Source organism: Eptesicus fuscus, chromosome 3, assembly GCF_027574615.1.
Source record: "Eptesicus fuscus isolate TK198812 chromosome 3, DD_ASM_mEF_20220401, whole genome shotgun sequence".
NCBI classification, from domain to species: domain Eukaryota; kingdom Metazoa; phylum Chordata; class Mammalia; order Chiroptera; family Vespertilionidae; genus Eptesicus; species Eptesicus fuscus.
The window spans coordinates 47,954,747-47,972,405 of NC_072475.1; the positions used below are offsets into that span (position 1 = coordinate 47,954,747).

A 17,659-nucleotide genomic window follows, 5' to 3' on the forward strand; every position below is an offset into this window, starting at 1 on the left:
TTTCAGGGGGAAATGGGTGTGGGAGGTACGGGAAGAGACTGGACAAAAAGCGTACACCTATGGATGAAGACAGTGGAGGGTAAGGGCAGAGGGTGGGGTGGGAACCAGGTGGAGGGGAGCTATGGGGGGAGAAAAAGAGGAACAATTGTAATAATCTGAACAATAAAGATTTATTAAATTAAATTTAAAAAAAGAAACTGCAAAACTGTCATTCTCCAGAGCATTTGAAATCTTGCTTCCTGGCCATTGTCATCAGTTTTTACTCAAATCTATAATAACTAGAAGCCCAGTTCATGAAAATTCATGCACTGGAGGCGGGGGTCCCTCACCCCGGCCTGCCCCCTCTCACAGTCTGGGAGTTTTCAGGGGCAGGAGGCGACGCGGCGATGAGGGTAAGGCAATGTCCCCATCACACCTCTGCAGCTGCCACTGCCAGCAGCGCAAGCCTCGGCCAACCTTGGTTACCTGAGCCTCGGGTGGCCCTGGGCAGCTGGGAAGCCACCATCTGAGGCTTGCCTGAGCCTGGGGCCTGCCTGGGATGGCTGGGCAGCTGACAACCGAGGCTTGTCTGTGCCTTGGGCTGGCCCTAGGTGGCTGGGCATCTGACATCCAAGGCTTGCCTGCACCTCAGGCGTTGGCTGGGCAGCTGACATGTGAGGCTTGCCTGCACCTCGGGTCGGCCCCGGGCTGCTGGGGGGCTGAGGGCGGGTTGGCCGCACCATGCGCCTGCTGCCCCCGTGGTTGGGCTGAAAGGACTGTGGGACTCTGGCGGGGCTGAGGGGACTGGGCGCTGTCATCTTGTGGATATGGGCACCACCATCTTTGTGACAGCATGATGGTCAATTTGCATATTCCCTCTTTATTAGATAGGATAAAAGTGTAATGTGCTAATTAGACTTGACAGCTGAATGACCTTCTGGACATCCTTCCTGGATGTCCATTCAGACCAAGCTGGGCCATGAGGGCCAAGGCAAACTGCAGTGGCTGCGAGGGCTGAGCCCCTTGCATGAATTCTGTGCATCGGGCCTCTAGTAAGTTTATAAAAATTCTATATAAGGTTGAACATTTCTTACATTGACACAACAAGCATAGAAGAGCATTGATTAATATCAGAATATCTGTAATTTATTCTCATCATTTTTATTAATAATTTAAGTTCCCTGAAGTCCTATTTTCTCACTTGTGAAAATGGGGGTTGAAAGCTCTATTTCATGGTTTGAGAAGAATATGACTTTAATGTCCCCAGGATCTGCTGAGTAATAAGTGGCAATGGGTCCATGCTCATTGGATTCCATCTATTTGCTGATACCTGCCTACAAGAAAAGAAAATGCATTCTGGTCTTCCAGGTATCTAACTCTTTTCATTTCAGCTGTTATCCATGTGTCTTATTTCCTTATTTATTTAACCTAAAAGTAAATACATGAATCTATGATAATAAAAGTGTTATATGCTAATTAGACCAGACAGCCAGATGACCTTCCAGATGAAGCCGGGGCTGCCAGGGCTGAGCCCCTTGCACAAATTTCATGCATTGGGCATCTAGTAAATAAATAAATAAATAAATAAATAAATAAATATATAAGAGGGAAGCAAGAAAAATGATCAGAAAATATCACAGCTTTGCACATGATGGTTAGTCTCAGAAGAGGAAGAGAAATGGTAAACATCAATGTACTGGAGGCAGTACAGACAAGGTACATAACTGTCTCCTAAAGATGCCAAACAGGAAAATTTACAGCTCCTTACACACCCACTGCCAGGGTAAGTTGGGAAATAAGAAAAACAAAAACAAAACAAAAGATAAAACACAAGGAATAACAACATTAAAAAAACACATATACACACAGATGGCTGTTGGGTGGTTCCCAACCATCCTGCTGTAAAACTATATCAAGTAATTAAGATGACAGATGGAGTGGAAGAATCACCCAGAGCCAGCTAAGGCGGGACTTCTGACTGCCTCTAAGATAAAACATCCTGGAGCCTTGCATGAAAGGATGTGGGCTTTTATTTATTTACTAGAGGCCTGGTGCAAAAAATTCGTGCACAAGGGGTGTGTGACCCTCAACCCAGCCTGCACCCTCTCCAATCTGGAACCCCTTGAAGGATGTTCAACTGCCCATTTAGGCCAGATCCTGGTGGGATCAGGCATAAATGGGCCGTCGGACATCCCTCTCACAATCCAGGACTGCTGGTTCCCAACGACTCACCTGCCTGCCTGCCTGATTGCCCCTAACCACTTCTGCCTGCCAGCATGATCACCCCCTAACAACTCCCCTGTCAACTTGATCGACGCCTAACTGTTTCCTTGCTGGCCTGATTGCCCATAACTGCCCTCCCACGCTGGCCTGGTCACCCCTAACTGCCCTCCCCTGCCAGCCTGGTTACCCCTAACTTCCCTCCTCTTCCAGCCTGGTTGCCCCTAACTGTCCTCCCCTGCAGGACTGACCACTCTCAATTGCCCTCCCACGCTGGCCTGGTCACCCCTAACTGCCCTCCCCTGCCAGCCTGGTTACCCCTAACTTCCCTCCTCTTCCAGCCTGGTTGCCCCTAACTGTCCTCCCCTGCAGGACTGACCACTCTCAATTGCCCTCCCCTGCTGGCCGTGTAACCCCTAACTGCCCTCCCTTGCCAGCCAGGTCACCCCAAACTGCCCTCCCCTTTCAGCCTGGTAGCCACTAACTGCTCTCCCCTGCTGGCTGGGTTTCCCCAACTGCCCTCCCCTGCAGGCCTGGTCACCTCCAACTGCCCTCCCCTGCAGGCCTGGTTGCCCCCAACTGCCCTCCTCTGCAGGCCTGGTTCCCCGCAACTGCCCTCCTCTGCAGGCCTGGGTCCCCCCACAACTGCCCTCCCCTGCAGGCCTGATTGCCCCCAACTTCCCTCCCCTGCAGGCCTGGTCCCCCCAACTGTCCTCCCCTGCAGGCCTGGTCCCTCCCAACTGCCCTTCCCTGCTGGCCTGATTGCCCACAGCTGCCCTCCCCTGCTGGCCATCTGGTAGAGGCTATCTTGTGTCCACATGGGGGCGGCCATCTTTGACCACATGGGGATGGCCATCTTATGTGTTGGAGTGATGGTCAATTTGCATATTACTCTTTTATTAGATTTTTTTTTTAGGATGCCTTAAATTGATCAACTCCTACATTTACCCCCTCCTTTCTCTATTGATTTCCTGGACTACTTTGGGAAAACCAATCTTCTTATAGGTTTTTAAAATATATATATTTTTATTGATTTCAGAGGGGAAAGGAAAGGGAGAGAGAGATAGAATCATCAATGATGACAGAGAATCATTGATTGGCTGCCTCCTACACGCTCCCTACTGGGGATCGAGCTCGCAACCTAGGCACATGCCCTTGGCTGGAATCGAATGCAGGACTCTTCAGACTGCAGGCTGACACTCTCTATTCTCTGACCCAAACCAGCTATGGCTATTCCTGTAGGTTTTACTAAGTAGCGGTGAAACTTTCATGATAATTTTAGAGAATGACATGGCTGGGGTGAGCTATGGAATGTTTAAAAAATAAAATAAAATTTTAAAAAAGCTGAATCATCTACTGACTTAGTTGTTCCTATTTACTTATACACATTTGTCCCTCTAACTGGCATACTTTGTACTGTGTGGCAAACTCCTAGTCATTTTTTAAGACCAAACTCAGAGATGACTTCCATGTGAAGCTTTTACTTTCCCTCTCCGCCTGAAGCTACTCCTGACTTTGTGTTTCCATGGCTTTTTGCATATATTTTCATTTATAGAAATTATAAAGCATTTAATATTTTATGGTTTATCTTTCCCTCTAACTAGACCTGAGGGATAGAACTGTATGAATATCTTTATTTTCCCCATAGCAAGTAGCACAACTCTTGACTTATTAAGGGAAGACAATATACATTAATAAAATAAACAAAGGAATAGATGAGTTGGTTGGCCTCTTCCCTTCTCTTCCTGACACTACAGACATAACTAGTACTTTCTGGAGCACTTTGAGGACCTGCCACTGCCATGTGCTATTCTTGTGGCTTTCTGCGTGTGAATTTCCCTGGCCTTTGTCATGTAAGTCATCCCTTTTGTAGGCTGGAGGGTGATCAAACATGGGTGATAGAAGTCAGCCCCACCACTGAGTCACAGTGCCTCTGGGTGCTGTGGTTTCACTCCTTGTGATAGGTCTCCCTGCAGCATTCTTGCAAGGTGAGTTTTCCTTCTCATTATCTTTCCCTTATAAGGTGCCAGAGGGAATGGTTGCTCAGGACTGGGGGCCACAGATGGAGAAACAGTAGCTAGAAGACTTTGCCTAAGGCTATGAAGTGGTCTGAAGTCTTATAGTTAACATCTGGTGAGAATGTTATGACTCAGTGCCCTATTCTCCACCCCAGGTTTCTTTACCCATCACCCCTCTTCATTCTTCCAGGCCTGGACTTCAAGACCGTGAAATAGAGTGATATGATTCTATGCCTGAGCCACTGGCTACATTCTGAGTTGGTTCAGGAATGCAGTCTTAAGTTACTTTGCCTTTAAATGACTAGAAGAGGACATGATGCTTCACTGAGTACCCTTTGAAACTAGGGCCCTTTTGGAGGGCTAGTTGTCAGGTAAAATGTGACATAGAATGGTCCAGAGACTACATAGTAACTGAATGGCAATAATACTCACATGTGATGTCTTTTTGACTACTTAAAAGACTTGTATTCCACAGTAATCAACCTTCTATAATATGTAATTTAAAATATCTATTTAGGATAAAATTAACAAATTGTTCTGCGTTAAACATTAGAAAATATGGAAAGAAAAGAAAAACACACATTTATCCCACCATTTAAAAATAACTACTGCTGGTTTTAGATATTTCTCCATATTTTTTAACATAGTTTCTCATCTATACTAATAAAAGCTTAGGTGGTGTCACCCTCGTGTCATCACAAGATGGCCGCCCCCAGGTTGTCACAAGATGGCCACCCCCACATCATCACAAGATGGCCGCCCCCATGTAATCACAAGATCAGGGGAGGGCATTTGAGGGCCATCAGGCTGGCAGGGGAGGGCAGTTGGGGGTGACCAGGCTGGCAGGGGAGGGCAATCGGGCTGGCAGGGGAGTGATTCGGGGGTGATCAGGCTGGCAGGCAGAAGTGGTTAGGAGCAATCAGGCAGGCAGGCAGGTGAACGGTTAGAAGCCAGCAGTCCCAGATTGTGAGAGGGATGTCCCAGATTGGAGAGAGTGCAGGCTGGGCTGAGGGACAAACCCTCCCCCCCCCCAGTGAATGAATTTTGTGCACTGGGCCTCTAGTCCTATATAATAAAAGGCTAATATGCAAACCGACCAAAAGGCAGAATGACAGGTCGCTATGACGTACACTGACCACCAGGAGGGGGCAGATGCTCGACACAGGAGCTTCCCCCTGGTGGTCAGTGTCTTCCCATGGGGTGTGCCACTCAGCCAGAAGCCGGGGCTCAAGGCTGGTGAGCACAGTTGTGGTGGCAGGAGCCTCTCCCGCCTCCACAGCAGCACTAAGGATGTCCAACTGCAGGCTTAAGCTGTCAGTAGGACATACCCCGAGGACTCCCGGACTGTGACAGGGTGCAGGCAGGGCTGAGGGACACTCCCCCGCCCCCCGCCTGTGCATGGATTTCATGCACTGAGCCTCTAGTACCTTAATAAGGGAATAATTATTATCTTATTTAATGAGCAATGGATTATAAGGTGCTGAAACCGTAAGGCGCCTGGAAGAATAATTTAGGAACAGGAAGATTCAGGCATCTGATCATTTCCTATGTGATCTTGGCTACATCTTATAATTAATTCTGATCCATAATTCCCCTCTCCCCCCAAAGCAGGTGAGAGAATTCAGAGCCAATGTCAATGCTAGCTCAAAGCCCTGAGGAAAAGGTTGATCTTTCAATTCCAAGTATTAGCGTGATTAAAAGTTCATGTACATTTAATTGGTAAAGATACCAACTAAATTAACCTTTAACTTCAAGCACACTGCTAGGATTTGTATAAATTAAGGGACTGTCTTATGAGTTAATTATTTACCTGATCCATAGCTTTTTTTCACTTGCCCCAAAATTTTGAGGTATAAGAAGGGAAGGGAATAAGGTAGCTCAAAAGACAGTGAGATGAGAGATTGGCTGCCATTCTGATTCAGGAAATAGACAAAGAGTGAATCATGCCATCAACTAGCTTTACACTATTAGTGAGCTATACTGTGAAGGTAGTTTTCTGCATTCAAATGACCACATATCTTATGATTTTAGCATACAAATTCTGTGGGTCTCACACCCTCTCCTCTGATGCCCAGACACCATCGCAAAGGAATTCCAATGAAATAGGCAAAGATTGAGGGAGATGGGAGAATTCCCAGTCTTGGTTAGAGGAATGGCACCCATCTTCAGTACCTACACCATTAGACTGTGGAAGCTATCGGGTAAGAAAACAAGGTTCAGGTTTTTCATTTTTGCATTGCTGGTCTGTGAACTCTTGAGATTTTTTTTTCACTGTAGTTTTATTTTAGCGAGAAATTGCTTTCTGTGTAGGAAGAAACTTTGATTCTGGGGATCAGAGGGACCAAGGTAGGGTGTGGAAGAAAAGGTCAGAGCTGGAGTTTTGGCTTAGCCCTGGGCTCAGGGCTCTGGGTTGTATAACCAAGTTTAAGGTGGAAGACAAGAGGCTTTCAGGGCAGAAGTTGCATTCAGGAATAAAGACAGGGTATTAGCAGGAGCATTCCATGTGTCCTATTGTGGATTGGCATTAAAAAGCAGAGAACTCTTTAGGCATATAATTTACAAAAATACCCAAACATCGTTTAAACTAAACTGTGTTGAGTAATGGTGATAACAGTGATGGGGATGATCATAATTACTGCTCTTGAGTATATTCTGTATGCCACTTGGCATGCATTATCCTCTTGACAACCCCATAAGATAGGTATTATTTATTTCATTGCACAGATGAGAAGATAATGTTTATATAGAAGGTAAACAACTCTTTCAAGATCACCCAGCTAGTTAGTAACTGTACCAGAAAGTGGGGATTTTCACAGCCTGTGAACTTTTCATCACTACTTGCTATCCCCATTTTGGGGTGAAAGCTTTGGATTTGGCCCATGATCACTGCTACAGCCCCTGAGCAAAGAATGCAGGATGCAAAGGCTGGGTTCTCCGGAGACTCCTGCCCCAAAAATGTCAGCACTACTGATCCAAAAAGCCCTCACAAGCAGATCCAACTTCACTGGGTGGTAGAGCTGGATGGCATTTTGTAGCAAAGGCTGCCACCCAAAGGGTAGGATCAGCCTTCATGAATTGCAAATTATTCCCTAAGGAATTCTCTCTGGGAAGAAAGACTAATGGGTGGGGTCTCAGACTGATGGGAGAAGGTGCAGTGGGGCCTGGAAGGGATGTAGGCAGGACACTGATAGCTATTTCCTGCATCTGTCAGGGCAGATCACAGCTCACTTATCTTCCTTCAGCTCCAAACAAGTACTTCTTTTTTATTTAGAAAAGAAATTATCTTTAAACAAATGTGGCACCAGTATCCTGCCACCCTGATTAAAAGGAGGATGAAAATAAAATGATTTCTGTATCCCTCCTGGCCTTGGAAGCTAGCGTCTCCCAAGGAAACGGCCGTCTCCCAGTGGCAGCCTAGCTCTCCACTTTTGAACCTGCCTCTAAACCTGTCTGCTCTCAGAGCCCCATTAAGATCTGTGCTCACTGCCACAGGCTGGCCCAGCGAGGCTGCTCACGCTGAGACCATGGCTGGCTTCCCAGGCGAACAACCGCAACAATCAATGACATCAACCCAATTAGCAGCAGCACCCACCTTGTGCAAGCAAGGCTTCCCTGCTGTCTTACCCATGTCTGGAAAAGGGCTCCCGGGCCTTGGTGGGAAAGCTGGTGCATTGAGAGGCTAAATGTTTAGCAGTGACCTTCTCTCAGAACCCTCTTCTCTTGGAGATAAGTGAAAGAACTGGAAAAAGACCAATCTCTTACACCATAGTTTGCCAAGCAGCCAGCAGATCATAGTGGTTTTCAGATGGTTCTGTTGGGAAGGAACACAGTCTTCCCTCAGCGCCTAGTGAATGATCAGAGGTACAGCTTTATCAGATTTCTCCTTCAGTAATGAGGCCGTGTTTGCCTGCCTCTCACAGAACACTGACTAAGGACAAGGGCCTCTGCAGAAGGTGGGAGGTAGGTAGGGGAATGAAGCAACTGTTTTCTTTGGCCTCATGCTCCTGCTTTCCAACTTTACTGAGTAGCAGAAGTCTGGGTTCAAAGGCAAAATCTAACCATGCATTGGCTGCTGAGCTTGAGCAAGTTGCTTAAACTTTCTAAGCTCTGTGTTTTTTTTGTTTGTTTGTTTGTTTTTGGTGTTGTTGTTGTTTTGTTAAAAATGGGATTATACAAACCATAGGGATGAAGAACAAACCAGTGATTGCCAGAAAGTCAGGTTGGGAATGAATGATGGCCAAGGGCAGCCTGCAGGTGATGGAACAGTTCTGTGTCATGATGGTAATGGTGACCACAGGACTCTGTGCACTTGTCAAAACTAATATAACTGTACACTAAAAAGGGAGTGTGCATTTAAAAAATAAATTTAACAATGGAATTAAAATAACTTTTAATGGTCAGTTATAAGAATCTATAATAATAAAAGCATAATATGCTAATTAGACCAGATAGCCTAACAACCTTCTGGACATCATTCTGGACATCCTTCCCAATGAAGCTGTGGCAGTGGGGGCAAGGCAGAGGCAGTTAGGGGTGATCAGGTAGGCAGGTGAGTGGTTAGGGGCGATCAGGCAGGCAGGTAGGTGAGCAGTTAGGAGCCAGTGGTCCCAGACTGTGAAAGGGATGTCCAACTGCAAAATTGGGCCTAAACCAGCAGTTGGACATCCCCCAATGGGTCCCAGATTGCAAGAGGGTGCAGGCTGGGCTGAGAGACCCCACCCATGCATGAATTTCGTGCACCAGGCCTCTAGTAAAGATGATAAATGGTTTGAATGTACCTGGCACAATGAATGGTCCATCTATGTCCTAAGTATATGTCAGGGTTTTGTTGTTGTTGCTTTGTTTTTCCTTTCTTTCAACATTTGTTTTTCTCACCCATAGAATGGGAAATAAAATATTAACTCCTTAAAAGCATAAAAAGTTTTACTGTCTTCATAAGCATGGTACAATGATAATATGAGATTATGAACATAAAAACTTTATTAGCAGTCAAGATGTAGCAATTCATTTACTCCTTCATGCATCTGCATTTTTGAACTGTTGTGTTAGATCCTGTGGTAGGCCCTTTATGAGGCCTGCTGGATAAGCATAACAGAGTCAGTTTCTCCACTAGTGTAGCTCATAGCCCAGGGAGGAAAGCAGATGAAAACCTGTTAACCTGTGTACAGTTGTGGTGGCTATAGAAATGTTCTAAGGGACAGCTAATGCAGCCCTTTAACTAAATAGTTTCTGAAATCAGACTTGGAAGGCAAGTAGGACATGAGCCCCAGGGACAGTAGGGAAAGTAGAAGGGTACCACAAACTGAGGAACTATATGGAAAGATCTGAAAGTGAGGGAGACCAAGGCTCAGTCCAGAACAGAGCACTTTTCATTTCCAGTTGGGGTTGGAGATGGCTCATTTTGAAGATGCTAGCCTTCAACTGGAGACTTGACCAAGTGACCATTAAGGAGTCTTCTAATCTCATGGGCATATAGTCCTATGACCAACCTTGGCTGCCTCTTTGTACCCACTCAACTATGGCCTTGGTTCTTTTCTTCTCCTTCAGTACCTGGATCAGAACCTAGAAGAAAGTTTCTCCCTTGGGGGAGACTTTTAGTTTGCTTGCATTTGCTTTTGTATATCACCCAGTGTCCAACCTCAGGTTTTCACTACTGGACAGGAGGTGATAGGAGGCATGGAAGGGGTTCAAATCCTCTGAGGCTGCTAGATGATGTCAACCTCATTACCAGAGTTAGCACTGTCTTCCTGGCAATGCCCCTCAGGTATCTGCCCCTGTGTGAAATTCTTTCATGTGACATTTGGCTGGCAGAAATTTTGCTTCTTCTTGCCACTTTTATCCCCTGCTGAAAAAGGAAGCAGAATCAACAGTGGTACAAAGTCCCAGTTCTGCTGAATAAACACTTAAAGGCTAGGACTGATCATCTACTATTTTGCACCAGGATGGTCATTAAATAACCCCAGACTATTTATACATAGCCATTTCCCCCAGCTCAGCTCCTGGACCATCCCAACTCTTGCTGCCCTCGCCACCTCAATCCCTCCTCTAGGACCCCTGGGACATTCTCACAGTCCAGCAACTGATAGGGTAAAGCTTGCCATGAAGGGCCTCCCCTGGACACCGGCCACCAAGTGCTTTATTTGTTCTGATTGGTTAGAATAAACCAGTTGTTCTATATTGTAAATATCACCTCTCTGGTAGAAGGAGGATAATTTATGAACTTACTTTTCCTGAGAAAATCATTTCTTTCTTTATGGGCTTCTATTAGTCAACAAAATTTAAATTGTTATTGTGTTAAGTACATGGAGTTCTGGGACTTGTTGACTTCTCAGGTCTCTTTCATCTTTAACAGTCTATGACTCTGTACACTATGATAATATTCAGATTCTTATATCTGAGGCCGGACTAGTTCCAGTACGCATCCAGAGGGAGGAGTTGATAGTCTGTATGTAATATGAGTAGGAACCTCTCAGAATCATATATATCCATAACATTTTAGAGCTGGGAGGAACTTAGAGTTCACCCAGAAGGCTTTTAGAAATATTTCACAGAGTTCCTGGGAACCCACAGAGGTAGATGGAGAGGGCCGAGTGGACAGGGCTTCAAAGCCCTGACTCCTGCTTCTACCCAAGCATCACTGATATTTCCAGTGTTATACTGTGCTACTATTCCTAAGAGTTTATTCAAGAATATTTCTGTGTTTGGGGAACAAATCTTAAAATCCTGGCTTGGCAATTTGCTCTCACTAGGCCCCTGATGAGATTACTTAACCTCTTTGAGCCTCCAGTCCGTATCTGCAAACTGGAACCAATGAAACCAGCTCCCAAGCTGTTAGAGCACAACAAAGCTTTCAATGCAATGCCTGCCATGAACTAGGGGTGTGGAATCTACTGGCTGGCTCTAAATCCAATCCTTGGTTACTTCCTTGAGGTGGAACGAACATAAGTTCCCAGAGCTTTTCAGAAAAGACTGAACAGGATGAAACACACACACACACACACAAACACACACACACACACACACACACGCACACACACACACACCTTGAACTGCCAAAAGGATATTTCAACAGCAACAATTGCACTTGCAACACTTGCTATTGCTGTGTTACCAAACAAGGTGACAATAGCAAATCCCATTCAACCACAATAGCAGGGGAAGATCACCCTGATAATCACTGCAACACCAGGGATTTGGTTACTGCAAGTAACTCGCTGACCTTATTGGGCTCAAGTCTGTATCTACACAGTAGCTACACAGAAGTTGAATAACCGGTCTGGTTCCTGGCACTCAGGGTGTGGCCGCTATAGTGCTTCTAATGTCTTCTTTAAATTGACTAATTCAGCTTCTCCACCATCTCTCCACGTACCCTCTCCAAGATGGTGTCTTCTGTCTGAGACAGCAAGAAATGAACAAAAAGAGGTGTGCATCTTGAATTACTTTCTTTTTCTGAAGGGATGATACTTTTCTGAATGGAACAGCCTAGAACTTCCTAGAATCTCTGCTTCATGAAACCTCTGTTTTCATATGACTAATTAGAGAATCCACCTACTCTGGAGGCCATTAAGCGGGTGTGAGGAAAGATTCCAAGTAGTGTTCTAATCACAAATTGTATCAGTCACGGCTCTGTAATCAGATGGAGGTTGGCCCGCCCTTGGTGTCATTTTCCAGGCTGTTGGGGCAACGGATCCTTGGGTTGTGTTCAATCCCAGCCCTAAAATGAATTGTCGAGTCAGCTAGGCCAGTCATCTGCCTTCTTTGCATTTCCTCATAAATGGAAATTTTATGTTTCTTAAACATATTTTTTTCCTCAATTGGAACTTAAGCAATGTTTCTCTATCCCTTGTTAATGTTTTCTTGCTTCTGAGCCCTGTTTAATGACAAATTTAGATTCTGGTTCTTATCTGTCATTGACTGGTGAACTTTGAAAACACCATTGCTTGTGACTCCTAAAAGGTTACTGAGCCCAATGCTTCATTTTACAGTTGGAGAAAATAAGAACTGGAGGGGGAAAGTTGTTTTTATCAAAATCACCCAAATCCTGAGTGGCTGAGCTAAAACTTGTGACTCAGTCAACTGTCCTTTCTACTGTGTTTGTTCACTCATTTATTTAATCACTTAGACATGCATTCAATAAATATTTATTTACATATATTTTTTTTTCTTTCATCAATTTCAGAGAGGAAGGGATAGGGAGAGAGAGATAGAAACATCAATGCTGAGAGAATCATTGATCAGCTGCCTCCTGCATGCCACCTATTGGGTAGTGAGCCTGCAACCCAGGCATGTGCCCTGATCAGAATCCAACAGTGACCTCCAGATTCATAGGTCAATGCTCAACCACTGAGCCATACTAGCTGGGTAATAACTATTTTTTTAATATCTATTTCATACCATGTACTATTCTAAACTACAGAAATAAAGCAATGAATAAAATTCCTACCCTAGAAACTGTATTCTGAGTGGAAGGGGACAGACAATAGACTAAGTAAATTAGATGAAATGTAAATAAGAAGTCAGATGGTGATAAGTGTTATGAAAATAAATAAAGCAGAAATGGGGAATGGGAATGTCAGGTAGAAGAGCTAAGAAGGTAAGCTTGGATCTTGACTTGATGGACTTGATAGATGAGCCGTGTGGACACCTGAGGAGAGAATAGTTCAGGCATAAACAACAGTAAATGGAAAGGCCCTGAGGCAGAAGCATGGTGGGTGTGTTGTAGGAACAATAAGGAGGCCAGTGCCACTGGAGCTGGCAGGAACTTATGGAAGGTAAGACTGAGAGGTAACTGGCTCAGATCTGTGGGCCACTGTGATGACTTTGCCAGTGAGATGGAAAACCAGGGGAGGATTTTGAGCAGAGGAGTCACATGATCTGGTGGCACAAAGACAGCTACTGTGGATCGCAGGGAAGATGGGCATAAAAACTCAGTAATGAGGAGAGTGAGAAGGGTCATGGAAGGGGAATGAAGGGCGGAGCTGACTGCTCAGCAGGGACACAGAACTTAGCCTGGAGCTGTATCGCTGTATCGCTGTATCGGGTCTGGAAGGCTTCCTTGAGGAAGAAGTTTGCAAGAAAAAAGAAGCCACCAGATGTAGGGTGACCACCTCTCCAGATCTGCTGGAGATGATCCTGGTTTGAACTCCTCAGTCCCCGGAAAACCAAGACAGTTGGCCACTGTACTGTGAGAGTTTCCTGGTAAAGTTGGAGAGGTGGCGGGAGGTACAAGAGGGATCTAGAGCAGAGAGAACAGGTTGTAAACATCTGAGAGGCAGGAGAGGGTGATGCTGGGGGTGGGAGTACAAGGGAGGAGGTAGATAGGGCCCCAATGTGGGCAGTTCTGTGGGCCATAAGAATAAACAAGCCATGGGATTCATTGTCAGTGGAAAGGTCTTAAGCAAGGAATTGTAACACTAATAACCTGTCAGTTTTATCCCCCCGCCTCAGTTTCCTTATTGTAATAGAGCCATAAACAAAGCCCATCATTTGTAAGTTTCAGATGAAAACTGAAAAGTAAGAAATCAATAAACAGAGTGGGAAATAAGTTTGCATCAAAACATTCCAGCTGAGTTGCTACTGGGAAGTCTTCATGTCCAACAAGGTCACGTTCCCTAGAAAACTAGTTTATTTTTTAATTTCCCTGTTTGTATTAATGATGTTATTGTTTTACTAACCTCAAAATCTCAGACACACGAGTTTTATATTCTTTCCTTGCTGATTCTGTCAGCCACAAAATCCCTATTTCTTTTTTCTTCAAAATATCTCTCCTTAGTTCTGAACTCTTATGTCCCATCACTGTGAGCCTGGTCAGGCTGTCCTTACCTGTGAGACTGGTCAGGCTGTCCTCACCTGTGGCTAAGGGTCTGCGTGTGGGGGCAGAGGGTGGGAGGAGTGGGATTAGACCTCCTGGGCACAGGCAATAAGGGGGTGTGCTGTCTGAAGGAAATTTAAAAACAACAAATTTAAAGTCAGTTTGCTTTGTATTATTTCTTTTTTAAAAATATATTTTTATTGATTTCAGAGAGGAAAGGAGAGGGAGAGAGGAAGATAAATATCAATGATGAGAGAGAATCATTGACCAGCTGCCTCCTGCATGTCCCCCCACACTGGGGATCAAGCCCGAAACCCAAGCATATGCCTTGACCAGAGATTGAACCATGACTTTCTGGTTCATAGGTCGTAGCTCAACCACTGAGCCATGCTGGCAGGGCTGCTTTGCATTATTTCTATGAGCCAGCCATTAATGGCAATGATAAAATCTCCCACCTCATCCTCTAATCCTATTGTTTCCTTCATTGGTCTTCCTGAATCCTGTTCTTTTTCTCCCAATTCTCATATGCCAACTTTGCTATGCAACTATAGTGAATAACCACGCATCCTTAGCTGCCTGAAACCTCAGAAGCCTTCCTGAGGTTTACAAGATCAAGCCCCAATACCACAGTTTAGCTCTCAGTCAAGCCTTCAGTAACCCGAAGCCAGCCCAACAGCTGAAGCTTATCCTGTTACTCTGCATCCCATGCCCTATTTGCTATGAGACTCTGTGCCACAAAAGCTGTAGTTTCCTGCTGCATTTTCTGGGAGGAAACTAGTTTTCAATCCCAGCACACCAGATACCACTTCTGTGCCCTTAAGCAAGTCACTTTCCCTCTAAGAAACTCGATGTTCTCATTAGCCAAATTAGCTTAATATACCCCTAGACTGAAGCCACAGGATTGCAGGAAGGGCCAAATGAGACCGTGGTTAGGAAACTGTCTGCCCACGTGTACCAGGATGGTGATTGTAAGTGGTGGAGATAATAATCGTCAGAGTAGTGGTTGTCACCATTCTCATGTTGTTCATGGCAATGCATGACTCTGTTTTTGCTTTACTCCTCTCATCCTTGCCATTCCATACCCCACTCATCCAAGAGTAGACCAACTTCCTCAAAAATCGTTCCCTTGCTATTTAAGCTTTCCCTGAACCCTGCTCTTTTCAAAAACTCCCAAAGCTTTTTCTCACAACACCATAAGGACCTCACTTCCACCGGCAACAGAGGCACCTCTTTTTTACCCCTTAAAGCAAAATATGCTGATAGTGCCCTCTGCTGCTTAGTAATGATTCTGTTTTCTACACAGTAGAAAAGCAAGTGAGAGAATGCTTAGTAAAATAAATAGATAAGAATTACGTCTTTCCCCTAGCCAGCGTGGCTCAACAGTTAAACAGGTCATGGTTCAATTCCCAGTCAGGGCACAACCTGGGTCGCGGGCTTGATCCCCAGTGTGGGGCGTGCAGGAGGCAACTGACCAAGGATGCTCTCTCATCACTGATGTTTCTCTCTCTTTTCCTCTCCCTTCCTCTCTGAAGTCAATAAAAATATTTTTCTTTTTTTAATTGTGTCTTTCAGTGTGCTGGGATAGAGAGGACTGGGAATAGCTGCTGAAAGGTCCCGGTACAGGCGAGGCCAGGGAGTCAGATGGCCAGAGACGGTGGGTGCAGAAAGCCAGACATCTCTTTACACTGGTGATTGACAACCTGTTTGCCAATCCTCTTGATTTTGTATAGCAAGTTTCTATTCTCCTGTGCCCCTACCCCAGAAAAACATGTTACTTATGGCCAGAGATGCTTTTTAAATCCAATTCTATGAAAGTTAACTTTGAAGATTCCAAGATGCTTCGTGGGAGAATGCATTTTTTAAAAATGTCATGAGAGCTGGAAAAGGATTGCTAGAGAAACCTTAGCCTTATTCGTTTTCCTTCTTGTTAGGTGCTCTGATATGTAGTAAAAAGAACAATGGACTTTTAATAATTGCCTGTTGTGTGTTGGCATTTTCGTTCCTTTATCTCAGTTAAATCTCATGATAACTCATCAAATAGGTATAACTAGCCCTTTACTGATGAAGACATTGAAAATAAGGGCAAGAAATGTGTCCATTATTAGTGAGTTAATAAGAGGCAGCAAGGGGGCCTAAGTGTGGGTGGCACAGTCCTGCCCTCTTCCCTATTCTACCCTGACTCCTCTCATGATGGGGCTCTGGACTAGTGGTCAGGCTGCCTGGGTTTAAGTCCAGATCCTACCAGTAACTTGTAGTAAAGTCCAGTAAATAAATTTCCTTTCTGGTCCTCAGTTTCCCCAACTCTAAATGAGAGGCGTCGGACCAAATGCTAAGGCCCCTTTCACCTTGCAGTCTGTTACTGGTAGTGGCAGTCATTTACTGAACTCTAAATACAAAGCCTTGTTGTGAAGATGATTGGTTCTTGAGGATCCAACCCAGGCTTGATCTTCCCAGTCTAATCAGCTCTGAACAGTTCAATGTTGGCTTCAGATAACAATGACCAAAAGCACTCTGTGCTAAGCTTTGCAGGCTATTTGAATAGTTTCCTATTTAATTTGTACATCATTCTGCATGTAAATGATGCATCCCACCCCCCCTACAGAGTCCAAACCATGATGCTGATTCTGAGAGCAGGGTGGGTGAAGTTTTCAGCATGCCAGCTTGTCCCATGTGACGACAGCTAGGCGTTAGTTGGTGAGTGCCTTGGTGGGCAGTGTGCCCCAGGTTGATGGGCCCACCTTGATAGGGCAGCGTCCCCAGGAAAAGCCTCTCTGAGTGCTGCTGAGCCTTTGAAGTGGCTCACCGGTGCTTCAAAGCAAAGTTCATGGTACAAGGAGCAACATCTGATGTACTTCTATTACTTTTAGAGACAAAAACATTACTCAGAAGCCAAAAGTCTGGAAGGAAAAGCTGCGCCCTGTGCTCTGCCCCACGGCCTGGAAGTTCAGAGAAGGCTCCCTCCGAGTGCTCCCGGGAGGAAGCCCGAGCTGCCTGAGCAGAGCTGCAATCAGACCTGGCACATCCGCGCAGGCGCAGCAACCATCTTGCTGAAGACAGTAGCCTCCTTCTGAATCTCCACGGGGGTGTGGAGGAGTGTTGAGGCTTGGGGTCATATAAGTTTATAATAATTCCTCCTGCCTGTAGCTCTTCATAAAAAGATGCTCAGAACTGCAAAATATCTTTAGAATTTTTTTACTTAGGAAACACATCTACTATGACCTTGACTTAATTGTTCATCTAGTCTGGGTTTCTTTTTCTCTGTGTGGCTAATTGGTCCAGTCTACCGGAGTGCTGTGAAATGCTTAGTGACCACAGTGGTGGCCAATGAAGGGAAAGGGAACATTCTTCCAGGGATCTTTGACTGTCTCTAGTCAATGCCTTCATGCCTGCTCTTCACTGGGGGCTAAGGAGCTAACGATGTAATGAATTGAAAATGAAGACTACTCAGAATGAAATTTTGCTAAAAACACACTTTTACCTTAGATATGGAGGGGAGAAAATTACTAAACCGTTTTTATTTAATTATCAATATTAACTTCAAGGAAGCATAATTCTAATTCATATTATTTGTGAAAAAAGCATGTCCTGAAACTCTGAACTTCGAGTGCAATAGAAATACTGGGGTCTGTTC

The 17,659-nt window shown here is 45.0% G+C and overlaps 1 protein-coding gene across 2 annotated transcripts in view; it reads left to right on the plus strand.

Annotated features, from left to right (window-relative positions):
* Positions 1 to 17,238, plus strand: part of TP63 (tumor protein p63) — a 157,370-nt gene extending 140,132 nt beyond the window's left edge. The window contains exon 15 of one of the 2 annotated variants that reach the window (XR_008555553.1): positions 16,896 to 17,238. The gene's annotated coding sequence lies outside the window, so the exon portion shown is untranslated. The remainder of the gene's footprint in view (positions 1 to 16,895) is intronic. The other variant, XR_008555554.1, reaches the window with a different exon arrangement.
* The last annotated feature ends 421 nt before the right edge of the window (positions 17,239 to 17,659 follow it).